This window comes from Gossypium hirsutum, chromosome A11 (assembly GCF_007990345.1).
Source record: "Gossypium hirsutum isolate 1008001.06 chromosome A11, Gossypium_hirsutum_v2.1, whole genome shotgun sequence".
In the NCBI taxonomy this organism is placed as follows: domain Eukaryota; kingdom Viridiplantae; phylum Streptophyta; class Magnoliopsida; order Malvales; family Malvaceae; genus Gossypium; species Gossypium hirsutum.
Window position 1 is genome coordinate 65,770,622 of NC_053434.1, and position 18,397 is coordinate 65,789,018.

The window sequence follows — 18,397 nt, forward strand, 5'->3', positions numbered from 1 at the left end:
CATAGTTTGTACCACCTCTTCAACACTGAAAATTAGAAGGTAAAGGAGAAGATCATTCGGCCAAGGTTTTCAAAGCTTGGTTAGTTTAATTTAGTCCATTCCTTATAATTTTTATATTTTTGAGGTTATAAGAACTTAATTTAACTAGTTCATGTATCAATTTGTAAAATTGTTAAAGTTTTAAAAAGTTACCATTGTTGATTTCTTGAAGTTTTAGGTATTAAATTGATAGATTTTAAGCTTAGATGTGAAAAGAGCTAAATTGTGAAGTTAATTGATAATTTCATACTGTCGAAACCATTTTTTTAAAAAAAGGGGATTGACTTCATATTTTGAAAAGAAAACGAAAATTGGAAGTCGTCACCAATCTTTTTTGTTTAGGTGTGATCGGATCACCAAGAAGTGTGGTCATTTTAATAAAACATTTTGGTTTACTAAAATAACGATTTTGGTCTATGAAATTTGAGAAAAACGGGTTCGGGAGTCAGTTACGTGAGAGGAAGGATTAACACCCTCGTAACGCCCAAAATTGGTACCTAATTGATTAATTAATGTCTTAATGTCGAAAATTGAAAAGATTTAAAAATAAATTTTGAAATACGATCCTTTTTTTGAATGTTTGGATAACTTGAAGTGGATATTAAGATTCTTTTTTTTTCGAAGAAGTAAAATATCACATCCAACACGTAGGACACGACATTTCAAACCTTCGATACCCAAAATCATCTCATGATTTCTAAAACTCATGCATTGAAATTTTTTAAAATGATATTCGGTTGTTTGGTCAAACGGTAAATTGAAACCCAACACGTAGGACACGTTTTCTTGGATTCCCAAACGTTGAACATTGCCTTGTTTTAGAATTTAGAAAACATGAGTGAAATGCTAAAGGAATATTCAATTATTTGAACAAACGGGAAATTACAACCCAGCACAATAGGGTACGATTCCCCGAAATTCCAAACTTCGAACGTTGCCTTCGTTTTAAAGAATTTTTAAAACATGAGTGAAATTCCAAAGGAATATTCGATCATTTTGAACAAACGAGAAATTACAACCCAGCACGATAGGGCACGATTCCTTAAATTTCTAAACATCAAACATCGCTTTTGTTTTAAGGTTTAGAAAAAGCGAACGAAATTTTAAAGGGAAATTCGATTATTTAAACGAACGAAAGATCGAAACCCAACACATTAGGGCACGATCTATCGAATTGCTAAACACCAAACTTCGCCTTTGTTTTATAAAGTCGACCCAAAATACATTAATTTGACTTGGAATGAAATAGAATCATGAATTTCGGATCAATAAATTGAAAATTACAATGCGACAATTACGAATGAAAGGCGAAATTACAAACATGGAACAATATATATGGATAAAATACTATAGAAATGAGTGACAATAGTATGAAAATAAGTGAACGAATTATAGCACACACAATGACATTTCTACTCAACATACATTATTTAAATATTAATAAATAAAGTGAAATGTAATGAATAATACGAACAATAAAAAATAGGCAATAAGATGATTCTAGAAGAATAATATGTAGAAAAAACAAGCTTGAAATAGACACTATGGAAAATGATTTAAAGTAAATGATATCAATCAATTTAAAATCATTAATATACAAGATAACAAAATAATATAAATAGAATAACTTAAAATAATAATTCAAAAAAATGATTTAAAATTGCGTATAAAATTTTAGAATAAATAATATCGTAAAAAAATAATAATTTAGAATAATTAACGTATAGAAGACATGTACAAAAGTTTGATATGAATAACATATGAAATTTTAAAATTAATAGTAGTAGAAAGATTTATAATAAATAATAAAAAGAATTTAACACAGTTATCATATACAACGATATAACTAAATCACATATAAGAAATTTAAGATAAGTAATATATATGTATATATACATAATAATTTAAAATACAAAGATGTATATAAAAATTTCAAAATAAATAATACGTATAATAGTTTAAAAGAAATAACATATGTAAAATATTTAAAATTGATAATAATATAAAATATATGTTGCTCAAAAATAATAATAATAATAATAATAATGTAAATAAATACAAAAAGAAAATATATAATGTGACAAAATCAATATAAAATTAATTAGTTTAATAAGATGATGATAGCAATAGTAATAATATAATAATAAAGTAGAAAATAATAATAATAATAATAATACGTTAATAAGAATAATAATAGTATATTAATAATAACAATAATAGAAGGTAATGATAAAATAATAAAAAAATAAAATAAAATAAAGAATAGTGCCAACAATAACGTAAATGGTAATAGAAAAGCAATAATAGAAACAGTAATAATAATAAAAGTAATAGTAATAATAATAGTGATAATAAAAATCATGATAATAATAAATATAATATTAATTTGAAAATAAAATAGCAAAATAATGAAAAAGGACTAAATTGAACTCAAAACAAAAGTTTGGGGCCAATTCAAAATAAAAGAAAGGGGAGGACCTATTAGAACACGCGAATGACATGGAGGGACTAAAATCGGAAAATAATCCCTTTCTCCAAAACGCGCAGCTCTACGAGGACTGAAGTGAAACAACTATAAAATTAAAGGCAAATTAAAGAATACAAAAAAAAACGAATTTAGAAATTAAAAATACGGAAGGACTAAAAGGGTAAATAACCCATTTAATAAAACACGCGGATCCTCTCCGAGTCGGGTCAACATGCGGGTAAAGGAGGCTGAAACGACATCGTTTAGACGTAAAAAATTTGGCCCCTAAACGGTGCCGTTTTAAGGTTATATAAAAGCAGAAAAATTTTTAAAAAATTCATTCAGCCGAAAACTTAGAAAAAAAAACTCAAAAAGCTTCTTGTTTTCTCTGTTGGGGTTTATGCTCCAGCCATAGGGGACCACCGCCGTACGTCGCCGGTGGCCACAGTGTACGGTGGCCGGGGGTACGAAACTGGCCTCTATTCGACCCCTTTTACTCTTCTCACCTCAGATCTGAGCCTCAAACACGCGAAAACTCTCTAGAAAATCGAAAGGAGCCAAAGGAACCTTTCGGTTCTGACTTCTCCGACCCGAATAAGGTACGAAAATCGTATTTCTCTTAAATCTTGTAAAGGAGAAAAAAAACCGAACGAAAGACTACCTTTTCTTGATCTTTTCAATCTGTTTTTGTTCTTTTTTTATTAATATCGAATCCCCCCGATACAATCGATTTTCGGTGGCTTTATAGCCAAAATACATTGTTTTCCATCACTGTTTGCTACTGTTCTCTGTTGTACGATTTGTTTGCGTGTTGCGTTGCTTCTGTCTTTATTTCTGCTTTGCTTTTGTTCTCTTTCGCAAGTTGCTAGGAGGTCAACAGGGTTGGTACAAGGCCGACCAGAGGTGGTCAGGCCGCGGGGCCAGGCGCGGGCAGTGCGTTCGAGGCACGTGGGGGCAAACGACGCCTATTGTGCTGGTATAAAACCCTAGGGTTTCCTGGTTTAGTCTTTTGGGCCTATTGGGGCCAATAGGAATTGGGTCAGATTTTTTGTAAAACGGGTTTGGGTTTATTGGCCTTGGATTTGTAAAATGGACTGTTAACAGTTGTTTGGTTTGGAAATGTTCAGCCCGGGCCAAAATTGGGCTCTACACATACAATAGTGACCAAATTGAATAAATTGTAAAATCTATTGTAGAAATGAGAATTATGAGGTTCCTAATGGTTAACGGTGAAAACTAATTTCAATTTCGAGCTTTAGATTGAAAGTTATATTAGTCTCGATTTTAAGGACTAAATTGAATAAAATGTAAAGTTTATATAATTTGAAAATTGGTCGTGAAATTGGTTGATTATTAATGATATTGTATGTTTATGTTAATCCGTAGCTAATGTTAACCCAAATTCCTCTAGAGGGAAGGGAAAAGCTAAAACCATCAACAAATAGCTCAGAGTTCACAGTTTGTATTTTTACAATTTGATTTGCTTAAATTGTTGCATCATTACATTGTATAACATGGTAAGATGTTGAGGTAAGTTGAGATTGATTATTTGGATTGAATTGGTATGGAAATATTAACTTTCGAGTTAGAGAACCAAATTGAATAAAGTTGAAAATAATGTAAACCAATGAAAATGTGAAAATGATTGTGAATTGGGCTAATTCTTGACATTATATATATGGAATGACTATTCGGTTGTTGATTGAATAAAATGAATTATGATATTGAATTGTATTCAAAGTTAAATTGGTTATTACCTTGTTAACTATTCGGGCGAGTCGGATATAGTTGGCATGCTGTAGGATAGGTCGAATATGGCTTACTTTGACTACTGATCGCCTCCAGACATACTAACGTCCAGAGTTTGAATACTGCAATAAGATATAGAAATATGAGGTGGTATCTGCAAGTATACGTGTCGAGTTGTAATATAATTTTTACAACGGAGTAGGCGAGTATTCCGAGGATTGTACCAAATGGAGGCGAGTGCTAGGTCAATTCTAATCTAAACACTAAAAAGATCTAATTAGTACTATAAATCATTTATAGTATGAAAACATAAAAAGGGTAGTTTCACTATAGCAAAATAGGTTTTTAGCGACGTTTGAAAAGAAAACGGCACTATAAATTAAGCATTAGCGGCGCTTTCCTAAAAACATCCCTATAGATAGAGCATTAGCGGCGCTTTTTAAAAAACGCCACTATAGGTCGACCATTAGCGGCGCTTTTTAAAAAATGTCGCAAAAAAATAAACGTCGTTTTATGCTGACCTTTAGTGGCTATAGCGACGCTTTCTAAAAAATGCCGCTATAAATCAAGCATTAGTGGCGCCTTTTGATAAACGCCGCTATAGATATAGCATTAGTGGCGCTTTTTTAAAAACGCCGCTATAGGTCGACTATTAGAGGCGGTTTTTTAAAAAATGCTGCAAAAAAACTAAACACAACGACGTCGTTTTATGCTAACCTTTAGTGGCTTTAGCATCGCTTTACGAAAAACGCCGCTATAGATCAAGCATTAGTGGCGCTTTTTAAAAAACGCTGCTATATGTCGACCATTAGCGGCGCTTTTTTGAAAAACGCCGCTGTAGATCGAGCATTAGTGGCGTTTTTAAAGAAAACCCCGCAAAAAGTATATATTTATTTTTAATTGAATATTTAAATTCTTCAAAAAAAAATAATGACACGTAGAAAAATTTTGAAGGACAAAATATAGGAAAATATTTGTTAAAAATGAAAAAAATTAAAATACTATTATTTAAAATAAATTTAATTTTTTTTGGTATATGACTGATTATTTTTTAATTTATATATTAAATATTTTCTTATATGATCGTAAAATAGATAGTATTAATTTTAAAATATTGAATTAATTATCATTATAGTTGAGGGTTTATAGTTTAGGGTATATGATTTAAGGTTTAAGGTTTAGAAGTTGCTATTTTAAGTTTTATGAATTATGTGTTTAAGGATTATGGTTTATGCATGGTTTATGGTTTAATAGTTAGGGTTTAAAGTTTAAGGGGTTAGGGGTCAAGGGTTAAGGGTCAAGGGTTAGATGTTTATGGTTTTGAGTGGAAGGTTTATGTTTAAGGTTTATGTCTAGGGTTTAAGGATATTTTAAGGTTTAGAGGTACTTTAGGGTTTAGTGTTTAAGGTATAGGGTTTAGAGGTTTAGGGTTTAGATTAATTAATAATTTTTAATTTATATATTAAACGATTTCTTATATCATTGTAAAAGAGATAATATTAATTTTAATATAAACTTTATATATATTAAATGGTTTAGAATTTAAGGTTTACTTGAGAATTGTTAAATGATGAAATTTTATACAATCAATTAATGCTTTTATATTTAAAAATATTTAAGCTAAACCATTTGATATATTTAAATATTAGAATTAAAAAAAATTGATAAATAAATAAAAAAAGTAACAAACTGATATGGTTAGGTAACTATCTATTTAATAACATTATAAACACATAGAAACCAAATTATATTAGAAATTAAGGGTTAAGGATTAAATATTAAGCATATTTAAAAAATCAAAACTGAAAATTATGTACTTCTATACAATGTAAAAAAAAAACATTATTAATATGTACCATATATCAGCAAGAGAAAATCTTTTAAACTTTACTTCATAATATTAGGATTCAAGCCCTTTTATCACCTATTGTTCCTCTCATAAGTGTGTAGGGATTAAATTATAACTTATTATCATATTAACATTTATCATTAGTATTAATAATTAAAATAATTAATCTAAAGAATTAATTCAACGAATAATTCAATTCAAATTAATTCATCTACACTTAATTTATTTAACTGAAATTTAAACTTAAAATTTCAAAGTTATCATGCAATGTAAATATATTATTAAATATTGACTATCATAAGTTAATTATTATGGCTACCAAATTATAACAAATAAAAATGAAATATAAAAACTAAGATATTAGTGACGCTTTTGAAAAAACGCCGCAAAAAGCATATAACTTTAGGGCATTAGCGGCATTTATTTGCAAAACGCCGCAAAAAAACATTATAGTTTAACTAAAACGACATTGTTTTAATTTCAGATTTAGGGGCATTAGCGGCGTTTTGTAAATAAACGCTGTAAAAAGCATTATAGTTTAATAAAAACGACGTGGTTTTAATTGGAGATTTAGGGGCATTAGCAAAAACGCCGTAAAAATCATAATAGTTTACTAAAACATCGTTGTTTTAATTGGAGATTTAGGGGGATTAGTGGCGCTATGTTAAAGACGCCACAATAAATAGGCTTTAGCGGCGCTTTTCGAAAACGCCACAAATGGTCAAATTTTTTTTACCGAAACGGCATCGTTTTCCTTTCTTAAGTTTTATTCTTTTGTCATGCCCGACACTTAGCCATTCCCTCCCCCCCCCCCAAATATATTTCCCCTAATCCCTAAATTCCCCCCCAAATCCCTAGGCATCTGAAGCTCTTCAGCAAACACGACCACCTACTCATCGTCGTCTGCTGCCGTCTCTGCTGCGTATCCTTGCCATCCGTTGTCGTCTCTGCTGCTTCCCGTCGCTGTCCGCTATCGTCTCTGCTGCAACCAGTGGGGTTAGGTTAGTCTAAAAAAAAATAGGACTATGAAATTACAAATGTTGGCAATTGGTGAAAACATGTGCAACAACAACTGTTCATATTTTTGTTTTGAAATCTATTCAACACGATGGAAGTTTTATTTGTGTTTTGGTGTATTGGATTTTAGCTATACAAATGTGATGGCTTTGTGTTGAAGTTTCAATACTGTGAAAATCGTAGTATGAAATTACAAATGTTGGCAATTGGTGAAAACATTTTAGTTGTAAACTTGGTTATTCGTGGGTGTACTGTTTAACGAGAAAGTTTCATGCTAAGAGCAGAGAATTCCCAATTTTCCTTTAGTAATTTATAAAGTTCTAAAACTCAGGCTTCTGTTTGAGTGTCTGATATGGGTATGTTTAATTTTTTAAAGAGTTTTTCATGTACTTGGAGGATTCTAGGAGGGCCATGTACTTGTATACTTGTCCGAATATGCATAAAAAAACCATATATTTCAAGAAAAAAAAATGAAGAGTCAAAGTAACATTGCTTTTATTTGTTATATTTTCATAGAGATTTCAAATGTCGCATTTACTAGTCTCGGTGTTCTACAATGACAAAGAATGTTAGAGAGACCGTAAACCCTTATTGTCTGTGTTAAACAGAGGAAGGAGATAGATCACTGATTGTGGATATATCTGAGATTAACCTCTAGGCTTTGTAGTTAGCTATCAAGCAAGATTTAAAGAGCTCAATGTCTTGTAGAAAATGAGTTGGCATGTTGTGCTCGAACTATGGGAATGATTTTTTTGCTTCAAGTAGTAATGCAGAAAGCACATCCTTGTATCTCTGTTAGCCCTATTGTCATCCCCGGTTTCATAATGGCTTCGACTTTGTTGTCGAAGGAAGTGCTAAGTTTTTTTTTGTTTGGTGTACATGGTCTCGAATTTGTTTAGTTAACAACATTATGGCGTACTGAATTTTTTTTGATAAGTTTAATACTTAAGCATAAAACAGTATGTTATTATCTCGAAGTGTATAATATCATTGTTTCTGTTGATTCCTTTTCTTCATTACTTTTGTTTTTGAACATAATGCCTAGTACTACCTCTAGCCCATCCCGAACTCTTAAATAGGAGCATAATGTACTTCAATGCACTTGAATCTATGTCCTGCTGGCAACAATACCAATGCCAATCAAGCTAAGACTTAACCGACATTTTTCTTCATTACTTATTTGGTGTTCGTTTTCATACAATTAATGATATGCGACTAGTTCTGGAATAGTTTGCTGTTTATTCTAACAGTTCATCCAATATACGTTTTTCTGTATTTAGATTTTTACATCAAAGTGGATTGAAGAGGTACAAACTGAGCGGGGTAGTGAATTAATCTAGTTTACAACTGCTTTGGCTTCTGGCTGTGGTCATTAAGTTGATGTGAAATTGTCGGTAGCCCTCTATATTTCAGTTACTACTTCTGCTCCTCCTGTAACTATTGGTTCAACTGAAGCTGCCATTTAATCTTCGAATTAATATTTGGTATTGATATTGATAAAGTTTTTATATTTGCTTGAACTAAAATATATTTGGTGCTACTCTTATAATCTTACATCTGTTCTAGGTACTGTCGAGCAACTAAATTAATATTTGGTGCAACTAAATACACCACAGCCATTGACATTTGTTTTAGGTACATGTTTCGTTGATAAATTACTAAACTTATTTCTATGCATTTTCACTTTAAATTACTTAACAAATACTACTTTTTTGACTCCAGCCTCTGTTTGCTGGTGAGAGTGGAGTAGACTAGGTTGTTGAAATTATTAAGGTACATTTTAGTTCAAAATTTTAAGCAATAATAGTTTTATCATGATGATTTTGGAAAAATTAATATTTTGGGGCTGCGATTTTGTATAGATTTAATTGTTGGTTCTGTTTGAAGCAGAACTATTTTGTTTACAAATTATTTTTAAATTTTTTGCTTTTGAAAATATTTTTAAATATATATGTTTTCAAAATTATGTGCTATAATATAAAATTAGTTACACTATAATAAGATTTTAATTTGATATGTTTACTTTTTTAATTGAACTCGAATAATTTCACTCAATTTTATTCGATACGACTCAAATTTTATTTTACTTAACTCGATAAAATTTTAAATTGAGTTAAGATAATAAAATAAAACTTATCAACTCAAAATTTTTTCATTCAAAAAATAACTTATCATAAAATAAAACTCAGTTGATTCAATGGAATACTCGCTGATGATTGCATTAGAAAAGCTGGGAGTATGACGAACTTCCCTATATCATAGCCATTATTAGTAGTAACGATGGTAATTCTATAAAATCATGGACTCTAGGAACAACCCCAAAAATTGAACTTATGGTAGCCATCATTGTCTGCTCCAAATTGACGAGCTTCATAAAAAAGAGAGATGAAAAGCCAAGTCGTATAAATATTTTGTTTTCTTTAATTTTATTTTCAAATTACCTAATTAAATTAAATTATATTTAAAGTTTCATTTTAAATATTTTATTTTATTTGAATCACAAAAAATAATTTTAATATTTTATTTTATTTTAACATTACCTAATTAAATTAACTTGTATTTAAAGTTTTATTTTAAATGTTTTATTTTATTTCACTTTAATTTAATCATGAAAAATATTTTGTTTTCTTTAATTTTATTTTCAAATTACCTAATTAAATTAAATTTTATTTTCAAGTTCACTCACATAATTTACATAATTTACATAATACATAACTTACATAATTTAAAGTTCAAATTTCATAACCTATATAATTTACATAACTTACATAGTACTTAACTAACATAATTTAAAGATCAAATTTCATAAATTACATAATTTACATAACTTACATAATACATAACTTAAATAATTTAAAGATCAAATTTCATAACTTACACAATTTACATAACTTACATAATACATAAATATATATCATATCATAACTTACATAACTTAATTATACTTATAAATAAACAACTTACCCGTGTAATTTATTGTCAACTTTAGACTTCAACAACTACGAAATGGATAGGACTTGGATGAATTTGTCAAGGGTAAGCAACGACTATTGAAATGGAGTATAAACTTTTCTAGATTTTGCATTTCAAAATGCAAGCCAAGAGAATATGATTCTTTGCCCGTGTAAGAAGTGTGGTAACATCAATTGGCATTTTCGTGAAGTTGTCTACGAACATCTAATTGTTGATGGCTTTATCCGGGGATATAAAAAATGGATTTTCCATTGAGAGTGTACATCTAGTGGAACTTTTTCAACGATTAATCTGACTTATCCTGATACTTCTTACCATCAGTATGTTAGACAAGATGACATGGAAGGTATGTTGCGGGATGCATTTAATATGCACAATCATGGTGAGCAACCAGTTTTACCTGACTTTATTGCATCCGATGATTGTAATATTGGTGGAAATGTTTTTACCGAAACGGGAACAAGTGCACTTGATGAGGAGCCAAATGAAGAAGCGATGAAGTTCTACAATTTACTTAATGAAATGAACGAAGAACTTTACGAGGGATCAAAATATTCGAAATTGTCCTTCTGCATTCGTCTATTTCACTTAAAATATTTGGGAGGGTGGACTGGAAACTCTTTTACAATGCTGCTAGAGTTTCTGAGAGATATGTTTCCGTTTGCAAAAATTCCTCAGTCTTGTCAAGATATGAAGAGACTAATAAAAGAGTTGGGCCTTGGGTACGATAAAATTCATAGTTGCCCAAATGACTGCATGTTGTACTAGGGTGATCAGAAAAACCAAAAGTCTTATCATGTTTGCGGTAAGTCTCGTTGGATGAATAGGAATACAGAAGATGTGAATGCGGAGGAAGGTGGGGCACAGTTAAGAAAGAAGCCAGTCAAGGTTTTGCGATATTTTCCCCTAATACCAAGACTTCAAAGGCTTTTCATGTCGTCAAAGACGCCGATTCTATGAGGTGGCATAATTATCAACGAACTAATGATGAATTATGAAGGCATCTTGCTAATTTTTTAGCTTGGAAATCGTTTGACAGTAAATTTCTAAGCTTTGCAAGCGATCGTCGGAATGTAAGGCTTAGGCTAGTAGCTAACGACTTTAACCCTTTTAAAATCATGAGTACTTCGTACAATACTTGGCTTGTAGTGCTTGTTCTTTACAATTTGCCTCCATGGATTTGCATGAAGCAATCTTCTTTTATATTATCTATGATTATCCCTGGAGAGAAAGGTCCCGGAAATGATGTTGACATTTATTTGCAGCCACTTATTGAAGAGTTAAAATAGTTATGGTCGGGTGTTGAGACATATGATGTATTGAGAAAGGAGAACTTCAATTTACGTGCAGCTTTGTTGTGGACAATTAATGATTTCCCGACTTATGCCAATTTATTTGGTTGGAGTACCAAAGGACGTTATGCTTGTGCTTATTGTGCTGCGCAAACATGTTTGAAATGGTTATATAATGGGAAGAAGTTCTCTTATATGGGGGCATCATCGGTGGTTGGATGGAAATCATAGATTTAGATTTCAGAAGACTTTATTTGACGGTACTGAAGAGTTTAGAGAAGCTCTCGAGCAGACCATTGGATTTGAAATCTTGTTCATGTTAAAAAATATGGATTTCAGCTATGGGAAGATGAATCAACCATCCAACATACAAACAAAGAGAAGATCGAGGGACGAATCTAATGAAGAGAATGATCCTAATGAGGCGGACTTGTGGAAAAAAAAGTATTTTTTTAGTTGCCTTATTGGGAGCATCACATTTTACGACACAATTTTGATGTCATGCATATTGAGAAGAATGTTTACGAGAACATCATCAGAAAATTTTGAATGTCGATGGAAAATCAAAAGACAATTTTCAGAGTCAACTTGATTTAGTTGACATGGGAATTCAGCGTGATCTTCATCCCGAAGTACTTCTAAATAGGAAATATCGGTTGCCGCCTCCAATTTTTGCAATGTCGAATAAAGAGAAAGAAGTGTTCTGCACGGTGTTGAAGGATATAAAGGTCCCAGATGAGTATGCATCAAATATATCTCGACGTGTGAGTCTTAAATATCGAAGACTATATTCTTTAAAATCACATGATTATCACATCTTGATGCAAGATTTGCTGCCACTTGCTTTACGGTGCTGTATGTCAAAAAAGGTGACGTCCTGTATAATTAAACTTTCCAATATAATGAAAGCTATTTGTGGAAAAGTTTTGGATGTTGAAGAACTTGAGAAAGTGCAGGATCAAGCCGCTTTGACTTTATGCAATTTGGAGAAGATCTTTCCACCTTCCTTCTTCACTATTATGGTGCACTTGGTAATCCATCTCCCTCGTGAAGTAATAATTGGTGGACTGGTTTTCTATCGATGAACGATGTTGGAACGCCGGTACCCCCATGGCACAGCGGAAAAAAAATTATTCTGGCGATCCAAACCATGGATCCATGTGCAAGGAACGAATCAGGGTGAAAAAGGTTTCTAAATTACTGAAACTTCAATCTAAGTAGACAGTGAAGCCTCGGCAATGAGAATACTGTTTTGCTTTCGAATCCAAGCCACAATCTTTATAATCCCGACTTCTACGTAATCCACTCAGTTGACAATGAATGGAAGAAATCCCCAAAACTATTTTCAGAGATATTTTGCTTGACGACTTCTAGGCTTAGTAACAAAGCTTCGGGTTTGTATATATATTCACTTTTTTAGGTTTTTTTTCTCCCTTTCTATATATGACTAACCTTTTAATTGGTATGTATATAACGAATTCTTAATTTATTAAATTTTAATCCGAACATAATAATCATAATTAAAATAAATAAATATAATAATGTTTTAACCGAAAATTATAATTACATTAATTATAAATATTTCGGTAGCTATATTTATTTAAATTTATATACGAACCAAATTCATATATTAATAGAATTATGTTCTCCTTATGTGTACATGTACAACATCCTTGTACATATAATATATTCGATATTTGATTGGCCAATTAAATTAATTCTATAATTAATTTAATTCATGTGATAACCAAATACAATACCAACTATGTTTTATTCCGTTCATTTCAACCATAGGGTGTGACCCTGTAGGTTCTTGTAACGTTAGTAGTAATACTAGAACGATTCTAATGTTACAAACAATGAGTGGCATCTAGCAATGCATCATTGCTACCTAAGTTACAAGAAGTCATGATTCGACATAACTTTTTGTGATTAACCTTTCATGCATTAATCCTTAAGTCCTTTATCTCTGGAATGGACACAAGTCATGGAATAGTCACACTTGCATAGTCCATCCCATGTTTCTTGATACCTTGAGTAGACTATGATACACAAATAAGTATGGCATCTCATATCAACTTATTTGAGCATGGCCATGCATTTCTAGTCTCACTCAATCAAGTGGCCTAAGATATTACTCCCATTATGTAGGTAGGACTTATCCTATATTGATCAACTCCCTCTACATAGATTGCGGTATATCCAACATCAGCCTTTATAAAACAACCAGTTACGGTGTATGTTTGACTTATCAAAATATACAACTCATGATGTTGGGATAATGATGATCTCAAGTTTGAAGATCATATACATATTAATCACTATGAGTAATGTTGTGACAATTACATAATAATCCAAGAAACATACTCATAGCGGGTCAATCCAATATGTTGTTCTCTAACACACATATTTATGCATTGATTCTGACACTCCATATCAATGACAACTCTTTATCATCAATCAACTACATGTTAGTCTTAATGCATTATTGTTGTCCTAGTCAACAATAATACTTGACTAAGGACCTTTTAAGAATAATCATATTATTCTCAGGACATTATTATAAAATAATTTATTTTTATACACAGAAAAGAAACTTAAATAATAATGGCAACGCCTTATATTAATAAACATGGTAAATCAAGTATGTTATTACAACCATCTCATGATTGATCTTTGGGCATACTCTTACAGATGTATCCTATAGAAATGTGCTAATTTATTTGTAAAGTATTTATTCATTCACTTCTATACATTTAGTTACAACTTTTGATAATGTTGTATATCGTGTTTAGGTTCCTAAGCAAATTGAAGTCTTATTGTCGAAATAAGCGTTATCCAAAAAGATCAATTGCTGAAGGCTGCTTGGCAGAGGAGTGTATGACCTTCTGTTCTAGATATTTGGAAGATGTTGAAACAAGATTGAATAGACCAAGTAGAAATGCTGGGCTCAATGATCCCAACTTGGCCGAAACTTATTTATTTCAAAGTTATAGAGAACCAATCGGTAAAGTTGAAATTGTAAAATTAGATGAAAGATCTTGGGTACAAGCACATAGATATGTTCTTTTTCACCACGATTCAATTGAACCATTACGCAAGTAAGTTCTAGAATATGATAAATATTCATCCTTTTGATTTGTTTATTTTCTAACCAATTAAACCTCTTTTTAACATAGTGAGTACAAACAAATCTTGAGATCTCGTTCACGTTCTAAAGATTACAACAACGAGAGATTAATAAGTTATTCACAGAATCTTTTCATGAATGGTTAAGCTAAATGGTATGTAACTTAACCTTTTATTGACAGATAATAATGTTTTCTCATAACATTTATAATTACTCAATTTACTTTCGATTCAATAGGTTTGGAGTGGGAAGGACTTTAATGACGAAGTTAAATGGCTTTCCCAAGGTTCGAATAGAGTAGTAAAAAGATATAGTGCCTTTATCATCAATGTATTCAAATTTCATACAAAATATCGCGAGAGATTGAGGAGAACTAAAAATTGTGGAATAGTTGTTAATTTTTCAATTACAAGTTATGCTAGTACTAGGGACAGTAATCCCGTTGAAGGAAATGTGGAGTATTACGGACTTCTTCTGATATTATTGAGTTGGATTATTATGGAAAATGGAAAGTTGCCTTATTTCTATGTGATTGGGCTGATGTTAATACTGCTCGCGGAATTAAAAAAGATCAATTTGGTTTTACAATGGTGAATTTCTCTCGATTGATTCACTTTGGAGAACAATTGATAGACGAGCCGTATGTATTTTTTCTCAAGTGAAATAAGTTTTTTACTTGAAAGATCCAACTGATGAGGGTTGGTACGTTGTACTCCGAAACACCTCTAGAGACTTGTTTGACATGGGCAATAGAAGTAGAGATGACATCATCGAAAGATCAGAAACTTTGCCTTTTCCAGAACAAAACTTAAATGAAAATATTCTTAGTACTAGTACACAATTTCAATGGGTTCGTCTGGATGTGGATGAAGATATTTACAAATTATGATTGTCGAAACCATTTTTTTATTTTGGAAGAAAACGGGGATCAACTTTTAAAGCAAAGTGTGGAGTCGCCACCAATCCTTTTGTTTAGGTGTGATTGGATCACCTAATAAAACATTTTATTCCATTTAAATCAATTTGGCCTACGTAAATTTGAGAAAAGGGGTTCGGGAGCCGTTTACGTATGAGGAAGGATTAACACCCTCACTATGCCCAAAATTGGTACCAAATTGATTAAGTACTGTCCTTATATCTAAGATTTTAAAAAACATTTTGAAATATGGTTCCTTTTAAAACATTTGAGTGGCACAAGTTGGTCGTCAAAATTCTCTTGTTTCAAAGGAATACAGCATCACATCCAGCACGATTGGACACGATCCTTTATGCCTTCAAAACCATGATTAATTTTTGACTTCCAAAAGCTTATACGTTTGAAAATTACAAAAGGATGCCCAATTATTTAGTCAAACGAAAAACTGAAACCCAGCATGGTAGGGCACGATTTCTCGAATTTCCAAACGTTGAACATTGCCTTGTTTTTGAATTTAGAAAACATGAGTGAGATTCTAAAGGAATATTTGATTATTTTGAACAAACGGGAAATCGAGACCCAGCACAATAGGGCACGATTCCCCGAATTTCCAAACATCAAACATTGCCTTCGTTTTAAGGAATTTTCAAATAAATAATTGTAAAACTAGCTCAAAACGCATTAATTTGACTTGAAATCAAATGGAATAATCATTCTAAAACAAAAAGTTGCAAATTACAAAGTAACATTTGTAAACAAAAAGCGAAATTATAAACATGGGACAATATGCACAAATAAAGTATTATAGTTGGTGGATGAAGATAATATAAACTTGAGAAACCAATTAATAAATAAACAATAAAATAGAACAAATCCAAGAAAAATATAACAAAATTTTCAAGCATGGATAAACAACAATTAATATAACAATACAAAAAAATGAATAAATAATATGCAACAATAACATATGGAATAATTTGAAAATCGAAAATGACACACAATATGCCAAACAATATGGAAACTAAGAACAGATATAACACACAACATGAAAAACATATAATATACAAAACAATATGAAATTTAGAAGCCAATTCAAAACAAATTAAAAATTATATGGAAAAAATTACAAATGAATAATGCATGCTAAAAGTTGAAATAATTTACATGTACAAAAATAATGAAACCAATAATTTATGAATGATTATTGAAATAGATATTATGTTAGAAGAAATTCGGAGTAGATAATATACAGAATAATTTAAAACAAAACATATTGATTTAAAAATGATGATATATATGCAAGAAAAACTTAGTAGAAATAATGGATATACGGAGATGTTAATATATGAAAGTGTTTAAAATAAATAAAATATACAATTCAAAAATAAATTTAGAAACAAATTTGTTTACATAAATAAATTTAGAAGAGGGAAAAAAATGTATATATACATAAATAGATTTAAAAGAAAATATTTACATAAAACATATTCGAAAGGGAATTTTAATTTTAGTGTAAATTATGTGTATATGTATATATAATAATAATGTATAAAAATAAATATCCTAAAAATCTTTAAACATAGAATTATATAAAAGAAAATTTAAAACAGACAGATTACAAAATAAAACAATTTTTTCTTAAAAAATATGCACATGAAAACATGAAAATAATAAACTAAAATAATTCAGAAATCAATGAAATAGCATATTAAAATAAAAAATGAGTGATAAATGGGTTAAAAAGAGTAATAGAATTACATAATACTAAAAGAAAACTCAATTGAAACAAAAACAGAGTCAAGAGGATAATTTATAAATAAATTTAATTATCAAAACAGAATTAAGGAACAGAACTAAATGCGCACAAATAAACAGGGACTAAAAATGCCAATGTCCCGGGTCCCAAAACGCGGCACTTAAGCATGGACAAAATTGAAGCAGCGTGTTAATCTCAAAGAAAAATTTAAAAAAAAACAAAGGATTCTAAACAAGATTTAATTGAACAGATCGACAAACAAGGGGGATCACACGCGTAAATAGACCAATTAAGGGGAAAGGGCGCGAATTCGGGCCATGAAACGGGTCGACGCGTGGATCTCCTCCTTCCCTAAACGACGCAGTTTCGTTTTGTTATCAAAACTAAAAAAAATTGAATGGTAATCTGCTATTCTCTACAGCAATTGAATCAAAACCCTAGTGCCCCATGTTTTCCCCTCATTTGGCCGACAAAGGAACCAAAACCTTTGCACCTTTTGATTCTCATTGGATCTAACCGAAAAACTCCCACTAATCGCCATGACACCACTGTATTTGATGATTGGCGATGAATATATGCCTCTCTTTTACCCCGTTTGATACCACAACTCGTGGATTGCCGATTTTAACTTCGAAATCCCATCTCAAGCTTCGATTGCGATGAAGGAGGTAGGGACTCTGACAGTGTACTTACGAAGGTAAACCCTTCCCCCTTTGTGTTTTTATGTGAAAACAAAAAATATGTAGGACCAAAAAGAAAAGCAAATCGCAAAAACGAAAAAAAAATCTAAGATCACTTTCTAATTTTTTGGATTGCTTTTCTTGTATTTCGTATGCGTAAGCTTTTCAAGTACAAACGATGGCTTTTTATTGCCGAATTTACAGAATAGATAATAAAAAAATTCTATTTTCCTGCTGTCATTTGCTGTGTATTCTGTTAGTCTGCTTCTTCTCGTGTGTTCTTTTGCAGGAATGGCTGTTCAGAGGCACGAGTAGAGGTGCGTGTGAAGGAGGCCGTGCGTGGGAAACCACTTGTGGGAGCCCGATCCTGGCTAGCTGCTGGCGTATTCCAGAAACCTCTAGGGTTTTTGGTGCTTCCACACTATTGGGCTCATTTGGGCCATGCGTAAATTGGGTTAGGAATTAAATTAGGGGTTTTGGGCGTAGGTTTTTTTAAGTTTAACATTTGGGCTGTTATTTTTGGGTTAAA

General features: G+C 31.2%; 2 long non-coding RNA genes across 2 annotated transcripts; both read left to right on the forward strand.

Moving 5' to 3' along the window:
• The first annotated feature begins 2,731 nt into the window (after nucleotides 1–2,731).
• Nucleotides 2,732–3,828, forward strand: LOC107900598 (uncharacterized). The gene is made up of 2 exons (XR_001684982.2): nucleotides 2,732–3,105; nucleotides 3,369–3,828. It is a non-coding gene; the product is annotated as an uncharacterized lncRNA (long non-coding RNA).
• Nucleotides 3,829–6,889: 3,061 nt separating this feature from the next.
• On the forward strand, nucleotides 6,890–8,649 carry LOC107900602 (uncharacterized). The gene is made up of 2 exons (XR_001684983.2): nucleotides 6,890–7,105; nucleotides 8,402–8,649. It is a non-coding gene; the product is annotated as an uncharacterized lncRNA (long non-coding RNA).
• Nucleotides 8,650–18,397: the final 9,748 nt, after the last annotated feature.